Source organism: Chiloscyllium punctatum, chromosome 29, assembly GCF_047496795.1.
Source record: "Chiloscyllium punctatum isolate Juve2018m chromosome 29, sChiPun1.3, whole genome shotgun sequence".
In the NCBI taxonomy this organism is placed as follows: domain Eukaryota; kingdom Metazoa; phylum Chordata; class Chondrichthyes; order Orectolobiformes; family Hemiscylliidae; genus Chiloscyllium; species Chiloscyllium punctatum.
In genome coordinates this window covers 69,790,939-69,802,257 of record NC_092767.1, presented here as the reverse complement: position 1 = coordinate 69,802,257, position 11,319 = coordinate 69,790,939, and the positions used below count along the sequence as shown (strand labels likewise).

General features: G+C 51.8%; 1 protein-coding gene across 2 annotated transcripts in view; it reads left to right on the top strand.

The window, feature by feature from the left end:
* Positions 1–11,319, top strand: part of LOC140454363 (guanine nucleotide-binding protein G(I)/G(S)/G(O) subunit gamma-8-like) — a 69,374-nt gene that overhangs the window by 21,846 nt on the left and 36,209 nt on the right. Inside the window, exon 1 of one of the 2 annotated variants that reach the window (XM_072549070.1) lies at positions 91–111. The exons of the other annotated variant lie outside the window; for it this stretch is intronic. The gene's annotated coding sequence lies outside the window, so the exon portion shown is untranslated. Of the gene's footprint in view, positions 1–90; positions 112–11,319 lie in introns of those variants that run through there. 2 annotated transcript variants of the gene reach the window in all.

Here is an 11,319-nt window from a genome sequence, read left to right as displayed (position 1 = left end):
AGCTGTGGCCCAGCGATATTACCCCGACAGCTCCGAGGCTGCCGCATTCTCAACCAGGAGTTGACCAAACTCTGTTCTGAGCACCAGTCGCCCTCATCAAATCTACCTCAGGTCAGACACTGTCGAATTGACAACGAGAACATTCTATTTCCCAGAGAAAGGAAAACATTTTAAAAACAGGCATAGGAGGAGATCTTTCGGCCCTTTGAGTCTGTTCCACTATTCAACATGATCGTAGGTGACCATCCCACGCAGCGCCTAGTACGCACATTCACCCCATATTCTTGGATCCCTTTAACTCTGAGAGTGAAGAAGGTGTTTGGTATGCTTTCCTTTATTGGTCAGAGTATTGAGTACAGGAGTTGGGAGCTGAAAATGTGTTGCTGGAAAAGCGCAGCAGGTCAGGCAGCATCCGAGGAACAGGAGAATCGACGTTTCGGGCATCAGCCCTTCTTCCTCGGATGCTGCCTGACCCGCTGCGCTTTTCCAGCAACACATTTTCAGCTCGGATCTCCAGCATCTGCAGTCCTCACTTTCTACAGGAGTTGGGAGGTCATTTTGTGGCTGTACAGGACATTGGTTAGGCCACTGTTGGAATATTGTGTTCAATTCTGGTCTCCCTCAGATAGGAAGGATGCTGTGAAACTTGAAAAGTTCAGAAAAGATTTGCAAGGATGTTGCCAGGGTTGGAGGGTTTGAGCGATAGGGAGAGGCTGAACAGGCTGGGGCTGTTTTCCCTGGAGCGTCGGAGGCTGAGGGGTGACCTTATAGAGGTTTATAAAATCATGAGGGATGTGGATAGTGTAAATAGACATAAGGTCTTTTCCCTGGGGTGGGGGAGTCCAGAACTAGAGGGCATAGGTTTAGGGTGAGAGGGGAAAGATATAAAAGGGACCTAAGGGGCAATTTTTTCACCCAGAGGGTGGTACGTGTAAGGAATGAGCTGCCAGATGAAGTTTTGGAGGCTGGTACAATTACAACATTTAAAAGGCATCTGGATGGGTATGTGAATAGGATGGGGTTTGGAGGGATATGGGCCAAGTGCTGGCAAATGGGACTAGATTAATTTTGAGTCAAAAAGCACAGCAGGTCAGGCAGAATGCGAGGAGCGGGAGATTCGATGTTTCAGGCATAACCCTTCATCAGGAATTGGTGTGTGCGTTAAGCACACGAGTTGGGAGGTTATGTTGCAGCTGATGAAGGGCCTGTGCCCGAAATGTCGACTCTCCTGCTCCTCGGATGCTGCCTGAACCTGGTTTCTCAGCACCTCACTTTTCGACTCGGATCGCCAGCATCTGCAGTCCCCGCTTTCTCCTCGATTAATTAAGGATAGCTGGTCGGCGTGAACACGTTGGACCGAAGGGTCTGTTTCCATGCTGCTCATGTCAAGGACTTTATGACTCTATCTCTGTGACTCTATAAGTATGTCTAAGTCCTCAGAGCCATAAAGTTATCTGACATAGTCCCATTTGCCAGCACTTGGCCCATATCCCTCCAAACCCTTCCTATTCATATACCCATCCAGATGCCTTTTAAATGTTGTAATTGTACCAGCCTCCACCACTTCCTCTGGCAGCTCGTTCCATACACGTACCACCCTCTGTGTTAAAATGTTGCCCCTTAGTTTTCTTTTATATCTTTCCCCTCTCACCCTAAACCTATGCCCTCTAGTTCTGAAGTTGTTCTCCAAGCTCAACAAAGGCCCTTACTCCCCGACTCATGGGAAAAGACTTCGTCTATTCACCCTATCAGTGCCCATGATTTTGTAAACCTCTAAAAGGTCGCCCCCCCCTACCCCCTCAGCCTCTGACACTCCAGGGAAAACAGCCCCAGCCTATTCAGCGTCGCCCTGGAGCTCAAACCCTCCAACCCCAGAAATCCTTCTTTAAAACATTCAATGTGGAATGCTCTGCCCCAGAGGGCAGTGGAGGCCCAGTCTCTGGATTCATTTGAGAAAGAGTTGGATAAAGCTCTCAAGGATAGTGGAATCAAGGATTATGGAGCTAAGGCAGGAACAGGATACTGATTAAGGATGATCAGCCATGATCATAATGAATGGTGGTGCAGGCTCGAAGGGCAGAATGGCCTCCTCCTGCACCTATTGTCTATTGTCTAATGTTGTGGCCTTTGCTATTTTCTGTGACGAGAATCCACAGGCTCCCCACCCCCCCCCCCCCCCCCACCCCCACTCTCTGGGTGAGGACATTTCTCCTCACCTCAGTCCTATCCCGTATCCTTAGACTGTACCCTCCTTGGTACTGGTCCCCCAGGTCATTGGAAACCACCAAGCTGCATTTAACCCTGTCTAATTCTCTGCAATATTCCCAGATTTCACTTCCATCGGGGGGTTAATGAGCGAATTAAGCACTGCTTGTTGACGAATTGCTTGTTGAATAGGATTGCCAACTTCCTGCTAATATTTCCCTGCATGCTCCAGGGTTGAGCATTTAACCTGATGAACACCTTCTGGGGCCACGTTCTGAACTGGGAGCAAGGCAAGCGTTAATTCGGGGTACATGCTCTCGGCTTCCCCGCGGCATTTTGACTTTTGGAAGGAAAATAACCATTGGCTAATGAAGGGCAGGTCATTTGATTGGGGCTGGGCGGTTGGATGTCTGTGATAAATCGATGCCAGGCAGCTGTTTGACCTGAGCTGGTACCCCTCGCTTCACATGACCCTCCATGAGTTTACGGGACAACTTCAGACAAGGCCATATAGCTGACGTCCAAATTCGATTGGAGCCCAGCCCGGGAGCTTCAGTGTTTAGTGCTCACTCATTTTCACCATGTTTCCATGCAATCACCACTCTGTTCTGCTATTGGCAACGACCTCGCTCAAGAACTTCTCAGGAGCTAATTCGGATAAAGCCTTACTGTTCACACCAGTGTAGAGGAAGCTTTACTCTGTATCTAACCCTGTGCTGTCCCTGTCCTGGGAGTGTTTGATGGGGTCAGTGTAGAGGGAGGTTTACTCTGTATCTAACCCCGTGCTGTCCCTGTCCTGGGAGTGTTTGATGGGGGACAGTGTAGAGGGAGCTTTACTCTGTATCTAACCTGTGCTGTCCCTGTCCTGGGAGTGTTTGATGGGGGGACAGTGTAGAGGGAGCTTTACTCTGCATCTATCCCTGTGCTGTCCCTGTCCTGGGAGTGTTTGATGGGGTCAATGTAGAGGGAGCTTTACTCTGTATCTAACCCCGTGCTGTCCCTGTCCTGGGAGTATTTGATGGGAGACAGTGTAGAGAGAGCTTTACTCTGTATCTAACCCTGTGCTGTCCCTGAATTGGGAGTGTTTGATGGGGGGACAGTGTAGAGAGAGCTTTACTCTGTATCTAACGCCATGCTGTCCCTGTCTTGGGAGTGTTTGATGGGGGGACAGTGTAGAGGGAGCTTTACTCTGTATCTAACCCCGTGCTATCCCTGTCCTGCGCGTGTTTGATGGGGAACAGTGTAGAGAGAGCTTTACTCTGTATCTAACCCTGTGCTGTCCCTGTCCTGGAAGTGTTGGATGGGGGAACAGTGTAGAGGGAGCTTTACTCTGTAGCTAACCCTGTGCTGTCCCTGTCCTGGAAGTGTTGGATGGGGGGACAGTGTAGAGAGAGCTTTACTCTATATTTATAACCCTGTGCTGTCCCTGTCCTGGGAGTGTTTGATGGAGGACAGTGTAGAGGGAGCTTTACTCTGTATCTAACCCCATGCTGTCCCTGTCCTGGGAGTGTTTGATGGAGACAGTGTAGAGGGAGCTTTACTCTGTATCTAACCCCGTGCTGTCCCTGTCCTGGGAGTGTTTGATGGAGACAGTGTAGAGTAAGCTTTACTCTGTATCTAACCCCGTGCTGTCCCTGTCCTGGGAGTGTTTGATGGAGACAGTGTAGAGAGAGCTTTACTCTGTATCTAACCCATTGCTTTCCCTGTCCTGTGCGTGTTTGATGGGGGACAGTGTAGAGGAAGCTTTACTCTGTATCTAAACCTGTGCTGTCCATGTCCTGGGAGTGTTTGATGGGGGACAGTGTAGAGAAAGCTTTACTCTGTATCTAACCCCGTGCTGTCCCTGTCCTGGGAGTGTTTGATGGGGGGACAGTGTAGAGAGAGCTTTACTCTGTATCTAACCCCGTGCTGTCCCTGTCCTGAGAGTGTTGGATGGGGGGACAGTGTAGAGAGAGCTTTACTCTATATTTATAACCCTGTGCTGTCCTTGTCCTGGGAGTGTTTGATGGGGGACAGTGTAGAAGAAGCTTTACTCTGTATCTAACGCTGTGCTATCCCTGTCCTGGAAGTGTTGGATGGGGGGACAGTGTAGAGGGAGCTTTACTCTGTATCTAACCCCGTACTGTCCCTATCCTGGGAGTGTTTGATGGAGACAGTGTAGAGAGAGCTTTACTCTGTATCTAACCCATTGCTGTCCCTGTCCTGGGAGTGTTTGATGGAGGACAGTGTAGAGGGAGCTTTACTCTGTATCTAACACTGTGCTGTCCCTGAATTGGGAGTGTTTGATGGGGGGACAGTGTAGAGAGAGCTTTACTCTGTATGTAACACTGTGCTGTCCATGTCCTGGGAGTGTTTGATGGGGGACAGCGTAGAGGGAGCTTTACTCTGTATCTAACCCTGCGCTGTCCCTGTCCTGGGAGTGTTTGATGGGGGACAGTGTAGAGGGAGCTCTGCTCTCCATGTATTTAGAGGAGCACGTCAGGAGTAGAATCAGGCCATTCGGCCCATTGAGTCTGCTCTGCCATTCAATGAGCTGAGCTGAGAATGCTCAACTCTACTTTGCCCCATACCCCTGGATTTGCCCTCCTGATGAACAATCCAGTGCAGCCTGAAATATCCTTAAAGCCCCAGCCTTAACAGCCCTTTTCGGTCACAAATTCCACAGATTTGACCCTTCCCAAGAGAAGCAATCCTTTCTCTTACTCCGTGATGATGCCGACTGGTCTTGGACTGAGATGATGCCCACTGAGGGGGCCAGAGTTCGGCCTCGCTGTACCTTAGACCTGGCGGTGAGGCGGGGTGGGGAGAGGGGTTCATTGCCTCCCTCCTGCGTGCGTTTGACGACACCCAGAAGGTACCTTTGTACCGAGGTGCGTCGAGACTTGTCCTGGTGCAGCAGGAGGCCATTCGGCCCATCCTCACCAAACCGGCTCTCCAGAGTAAGGACCTGCTCAGTCACAGACCAAACAGTACAATGCTCAGAACATCATGACCTCACTGGGCAGCATGGTGGCTCAGTGGTTAGCACTGCTGCCTCGCGGCGCCAGGGACCTGGGTTCAATTCCAGCCTTGGGCAACTCTCTGGGTGGAGTTTGCACATTCTCCCCGTGTCTGTGTGGGTTTCCTCCTGAAGTCCAAAGGTGTGGAGGTTAGGATGGCTTGGCCATGCTCAACAGCCCCATAGTGTAGATTAGGTGCATTAGTCTGGGGTAAATATAGAGTAGGGGGAATGGCTTTGGGTGGGTTACTCTTTGGAAGGTCTGTTGGGCCGAAGGGCCTGTTCCCACACTATGGGGTTTGTTTAAAAAAAGGAGAGGAAAATCTACCTTCATTGGCTGAGATCACAGTGAGATTGTAAAGAAAGAGCATCGTGACTCACCAACAGTCTCCCATCAACACCTTGTTTCTCACCAAATGTAGGCCCAATGCCTTAATCGATCCTGGTCCCACCACATCTCCTGTCCTAGCCGTAGTTTCAGGTTCGATTGGGCGGCTGGTTTGTAACACAGAGTTACGCCAACAGTGAGGGTTCAATACCACGTCCACAAACATGCCCCCACCCCTTCGATTGGAGTCTCATAACCCTCAGGTTAAACTTGCCACATGAGCTCTCTCTCCCCCCAATGAGAAAGTGGAACTTTAGTCATTTCTTTTCTTCCGTCTTGGGAGCTGAGTGTCTCTGGCTGGGCCACCATTCATTGCCTATCCCTAATTGCCGAGAGGGGAAGGTACAAGACAACCCCATTGCTCTGAGTCTGGAGTCACGTGTAGGCCCAGACCAGGTAAGGTTGGCAGATTCCTTCCCAAAAGGACATGAATGAACCAGATGGGGTTTTTTTTATGACAATGGGTTCATGGTCATCATTAGACTTTTAATCTCAGGTTTATATTGACTTTAAATTCCACCATCTGTCCTGTCAGGATTCGAACCCTGGTCCCTGGAACATTACCTGGGAAGAGAAACCAGGGCAGGAATTACACAGTTAATGATAGAAGTGTTTTCAAACAGAGGGTCCTAAGGTCCTTGTTGGAATCACAGGTTGACAGGGTAGAGAAGATGGAGGTCAAGACTAGGGCGTGGTGCTGGAAAAGCACAGCAGGTCAGGCAGCATCCGAGGGGCAGGAGAGTCGACGTTTCGGGCGACAGGCCTCCATCAGGAAGGGTGAGAGTAGTGAAGATGGTAGACTTGCCTTCATTGGTCAGAGCATTGGGTACAGGAGTTGGCACGTCATGTTACGGCTGTACAAGACATTGTTCAGGCCACATTTGGAGTACTGTGTACAATTCTGGTCACCCTGCTGTAGGAAGGATGTTACTAAACTGGAAATGGTGCAAAAAGGATTTACAAGGACGTTACTGGGACTGGAGGGGTTTGAGCTGTAGGGAGAGGTTGAACAGGCTGGGACATTTTCCCTGGAGCGTCGGAGGCTGAGGGGTGACCTTATCGAGGTTTGTAAAATCATGAGGGGCATGGAGAGGGTAAATAGACAAGGTCTTTTCCCTGGGGGTGGGGAGGTCCAGAATGAGGCTTAAGGTGAGAGGGGACAGATATAAAAGGAAGCTAAGGGGCAACTTTTTCACGCAGAGGGTGGTACGTGTATGGAATGAGCTGCCAGAGGAAGTGGTGGAGGCTGGTACAATTGGACGGGTATATGAATAGGAAGGATTTGGAGGGATATGGGTCAAATGCTGACAATTGGGACTAGATTAGTTTGGGATTGTGGGTTGGCATGGAGGGGTTGGACCAGAGGGTGTGTTTCCGAACTGTTTGACTCTCGGACTCCAGTGACACTACCACTAGGCCGTCATCTCCTTTAACTTGGCCTTTGTATAATGATATACAATCTTTGGAAAATATTACGTTAACAACCTTGTTATAAAATCAAAGTAATATGTGCAGCCACCAAGTAAAACCCACCAAGGTAAATGGCAGTGAGATTCTCGGGCAGGTGACCAGATGTACAGCCAAAAACACTCCGCTTTAAGGAAAGGAGAGAGAAAGGGAGAGAGAGAGAGAGAGAGAGGGGAGACAGAGAGAGTTGGGGGGTGTGGGGGTGGGTATGGGAGAGAGGGAGAAGAGTGGGGGAGAAAGGGAGAGAGAGAGAGAGGGGAGACAGAGAGAGTTGGGGGGTGTGGGGGTGGGTATGGGAGAGAGGGAGAAGAGTGGGGGAGAAAGGGAGAGAGAGAGAGAGGGGAGACAGAGAGAGTTGGGGGGTGTGGGGGTGGGTATGGGAGAGAGGGAGAAGACGGGGGGAGAGAGAGAGAGAAGCAGAGAGTGGTGGGTTGGGAGAGAGGGAGGGAGCGAGAGAGAGAGAGAGACGGAAGAGACGGGAGAGAGCAGGAAGACAGGGAAAGAGAGGGAGAGAGGGAGGGAGGGAGAGAGAGAGAGCAGAGAGAGGGGAAGGCAAGGAGAGATAAAGGGGGGAGAGGGCTAGAGAGGGTGAGGGAGAGAGAGGGGGAGGGAGAGAGAGAGGGAGAGGGGGGAGGGAGAGAGAGAGGGAGAGGGGGGAGGGAGAGAGGGGGGAGGGAATGGGAGGGGGTGGGAGAGAGGGGGAGAGGGGGGAGGGAGTGGGAGGGGGTGGGAGAGAGGGAGGGAGAGAGAGAGCAGAGAGAAGGGAAGGCAAGGAGATGGGGGGAGAGGGCTAGAGAGGGTGAGGGAGAGAGAGGGGGAGGGAGAGAGAGAGGGAGAGAGGGAGAGGGGGGAGAGAGAGAGAGAGAGAGAGAGAGAGAGAGGGAGGGGGTGGGAGAGAGGGGGAGGGGGTGGGAGAGTGAGGGTGGGGGGGAGAGAGAGAGGGAGAGAGGGAGAGGGGGGAGAGAGAGAGAGAGAGAGGGAGGGGGTGGGAAAGAGGGGATGGGAGAGAGGGAGGGGGTGGAAGAGAGGGGGAGAGAGGGGGAGGGGGTGGGAGAAGGTGGGAGAGAGGGAAGGAGAGAGAGCAGAGAGAAGGGAAGGCAAGGGGGGAGGGGGGAGGGAGAGAGAGAGGGAGAGAGGTAGAGGGGGAGAGAGGGTGAGAGGGAGGGAGGGGTTGGGAGAGAGAGGGAGGGGGTGGGAGAGTGAGGGTGGGGGGGAGAGAGTGGGATGGAGAGAGAGAGGGAGAGAGGGAGAGGGGAACGCAAGGGGAGGGGAGTGGGCTAGAGAGGGTGGGGGGGAGAGAGGGGAGGGAGAGAGAGAGGGAGAGAGAGAGAGGGGGATAGAGAGAGAGGGGGGAGAGAGGGTGAAAGGAGGGGGGAGAGAGAGAGGGGGGGGGAGAGAGGGAGAGGGGGAAGAGAGGGGGAAGGGGAGAGAGAGGGGGGGAAGGGGGGGTGAAGAGAGAGAAAGAGAAGAGGGGGAAGAAATTGAAGAAGATAGAGGGAGAGAGAGAAAGAGAGAGAGGGTGGTGGGGGGGTTGGGGGGGTGGGGTGGTAGAGAGGGAGAGAAGGGGAGAGAGAAAGCGAGAGAGAGGTTTGGGGAGGGGGTTTCCAGAGCTCAGGGTCCAGGCAGCCGAGGGCGCAGTCACCCGCTGGCAGAGCGATTAAAATCAGAAATACCCAAGAAACTTTATTTAAGGGAGTGAAGAGATCTTGGAGGGTCATAAGGTCAGAAGGGGTCACAGAGATGGGGAGGAGTGAGGCCATGGGGGCATTTGCAAAGATGTGAATTTAGAAAATCGAGGTATTGTTTGACTTACAGCTGGTCATTGGGCACAGGGGGTGAGCAACACTTCCCCCTGTCTGATCCCAAACCCTGGTGCCAGCGCGATCCCACTATTCATGGGTGATTCCCTGAACAACACCGCCCTCATGTGGCAAATGATGTAAATGGCACCCAGATCTGTGAATCCCAGCAAACAGCCTCTTCATCCAAGATCAATTCAAATAGAAATGAAGTAATTTCACAACAGCATCTCCGGAACTCTCGATTCTCCACCGGTCTCGTGGAGGGAATTTAGAGAGCAGTGAGTCAGAGAGTAAAGAGTAAAATGTCATAGAGCACGGAAACAGACCCTTCGGCCGAACTCGTCCATTCCCACAGAAGTTTCCCAAACTGACCTCATCCCATTTGACCCATACCCTTCAAAATCCTTCCTATCCATGTCTCTGTCCAAGTGTTGTCATTGTACCAGCCTTCGCCACTTCCTCTGGCAGCTCATCCCATACATGTGTGAAAAAGTTGCCCCTCAGGTCCCTTTTAAATCTTTCCCCTCTCACCTTAAACGCACGCCCTCTAGTTTTGGACTCCCTAGGTCTTAACAAAAGGACCTCAACTGTTGAGTCTGGATTAACCTCCTTGAGTATAGGACACCTACAGCACAGGAGGAAAGGCTATTCGGCCCATCGAGTTTGCACTGACCCTCAGAAGACCATCCCACCTAGAACGCACCCTACCCTATCCCCACAGGTAAACCAACTGGCCTGTACCTCCCTGGCCAATCCATCCTAACCTGCATAATCGGACGGAAACCCACACAGACAATGTGCAATCTCCAGACAGACAGAGGGTGGAATCGAACCCGGGTCCCTGGCGCTATGAGGCAGCAGTGCTAACCACTGAGCCGCCCACCTAGTAGATGCACTGCCTCCTTTCATGATGATGGAGACTGAAAACAAAAATCCGAGGCCGGTTGGTCAGACATCCATTGTCGTTCAAAAATAACGTTTTAGCTGAAAATAAACCCGGTCTCGGCGCCATTTCTGGGATCTCGCTGTGCATAAATGCGCCACCCCGTCCCCTCCGCGACAGATGACGGGCTCTGAGAGGCTTCCCCAGCCCGCAAGAGGTCCCCGGGATGGCCCCAAGGTGGCGCGGGAGGCGCTACACAAATGCACATCGCTGGAGGCCCGACCCAGCCGCACGGAGGGTGGGCCCCAGATCGTGTGTTTGGGGGTTTGGGGTGGGGAGGGAAAGACTTTGAGCCAAACCCATGCACTGCCCCCCCCCCCCAACAGAGCCCTTTGAAATCAGGGAGGGGGTCAAAGCCTCCTGACTCACAGATAACAGGGGTCCCTTCTTGAAGTCAGGCTCCAGCACCACTTTTAGGCCCGATTTTAACACAGGCCTGAACTGTGCCCCTAAATCCAACCTGGAGAACGTTATCGACGGTCTGGAGCAGGACAAAGGCCCTAAGAGTGGATTTATTTATCCTTTCCCAGAATGTGGCAGTCACCAGTGAGGCCTGAATTTATTGCCCATCCTTAATTCATCACAATGGACCCAAAACGTTAACTCTGTTCCTCTTTCCAGGGACGCTGTCAGACCTGTTGAGATTCTCCAGCCAAAATTTCCAGTTTCCAGCATTCTGCTCTGATATTGTACCATCCTTGATCGAGAGTTAGTTATGGCCTGTCTGATCATCAAGGGTAGAGAGGTCGGATTAGCCAGGACTATAGTCACTGGAGTTTAGAACAATGACGGGAGTTCTTGTGGAAATCTATAAAATTCCAGCAGGATTAGACAGGGTAAACACAGGAAGAATGTTCCCCTATAACTGGGGGAGTCCAGAATAGGGGGTCACAGTCTAAGGATACAGGAGAGGCCATTTTGGACAGAGCTGAGGAGAAATGTCTTCACCCAGAGAGTGGGGAGCCTGTGGGGTTCTCTGTCACAGACAACAGTTGAGACCAAAACATTGAGTGTTCTCAAGAAGGAGTTAGATTCAGTTCTTGCAGGGAAAGGATGAGGAGAAGGCAGGAACAGGGCACTGAGGTTGGGAAGCAGGTGCAAAGGGCTGAATCGCCCACTTTCAAAGAATCCCTAGAGTGTGGAAACAGGCCATTCAGCCCATCATGTGGGTGCCTGTGTGTGTATGGAGGTGCATTTGCGCACATGTGTGTGTGAGTGTGTATGTGTGTGTGTGTATGTGGGAGTGTGTGTATATCTGTGTGTGTATATCTGTGTGCATGTCGGAGCATGTGTGTACAGATGTGTGCGTATGTGAGTGTGTGTGTGTGTGGATGTGTGTGTGGATGTGAGTGTGTGTGTGTGTGGATGTGAGTGTGTGTGTGTGTGTGGATGTGTGTGTGTGTGGATGTGAGTGTGTGTGTGTGTGGATGTGTGTGAGTGTGTGTGTGTGTGTGGATGTGTGTGTGTGTATGTGTGTGTGTGTGTGTGTGTGGATGTGAGTGTGTGTGTGTGTGGA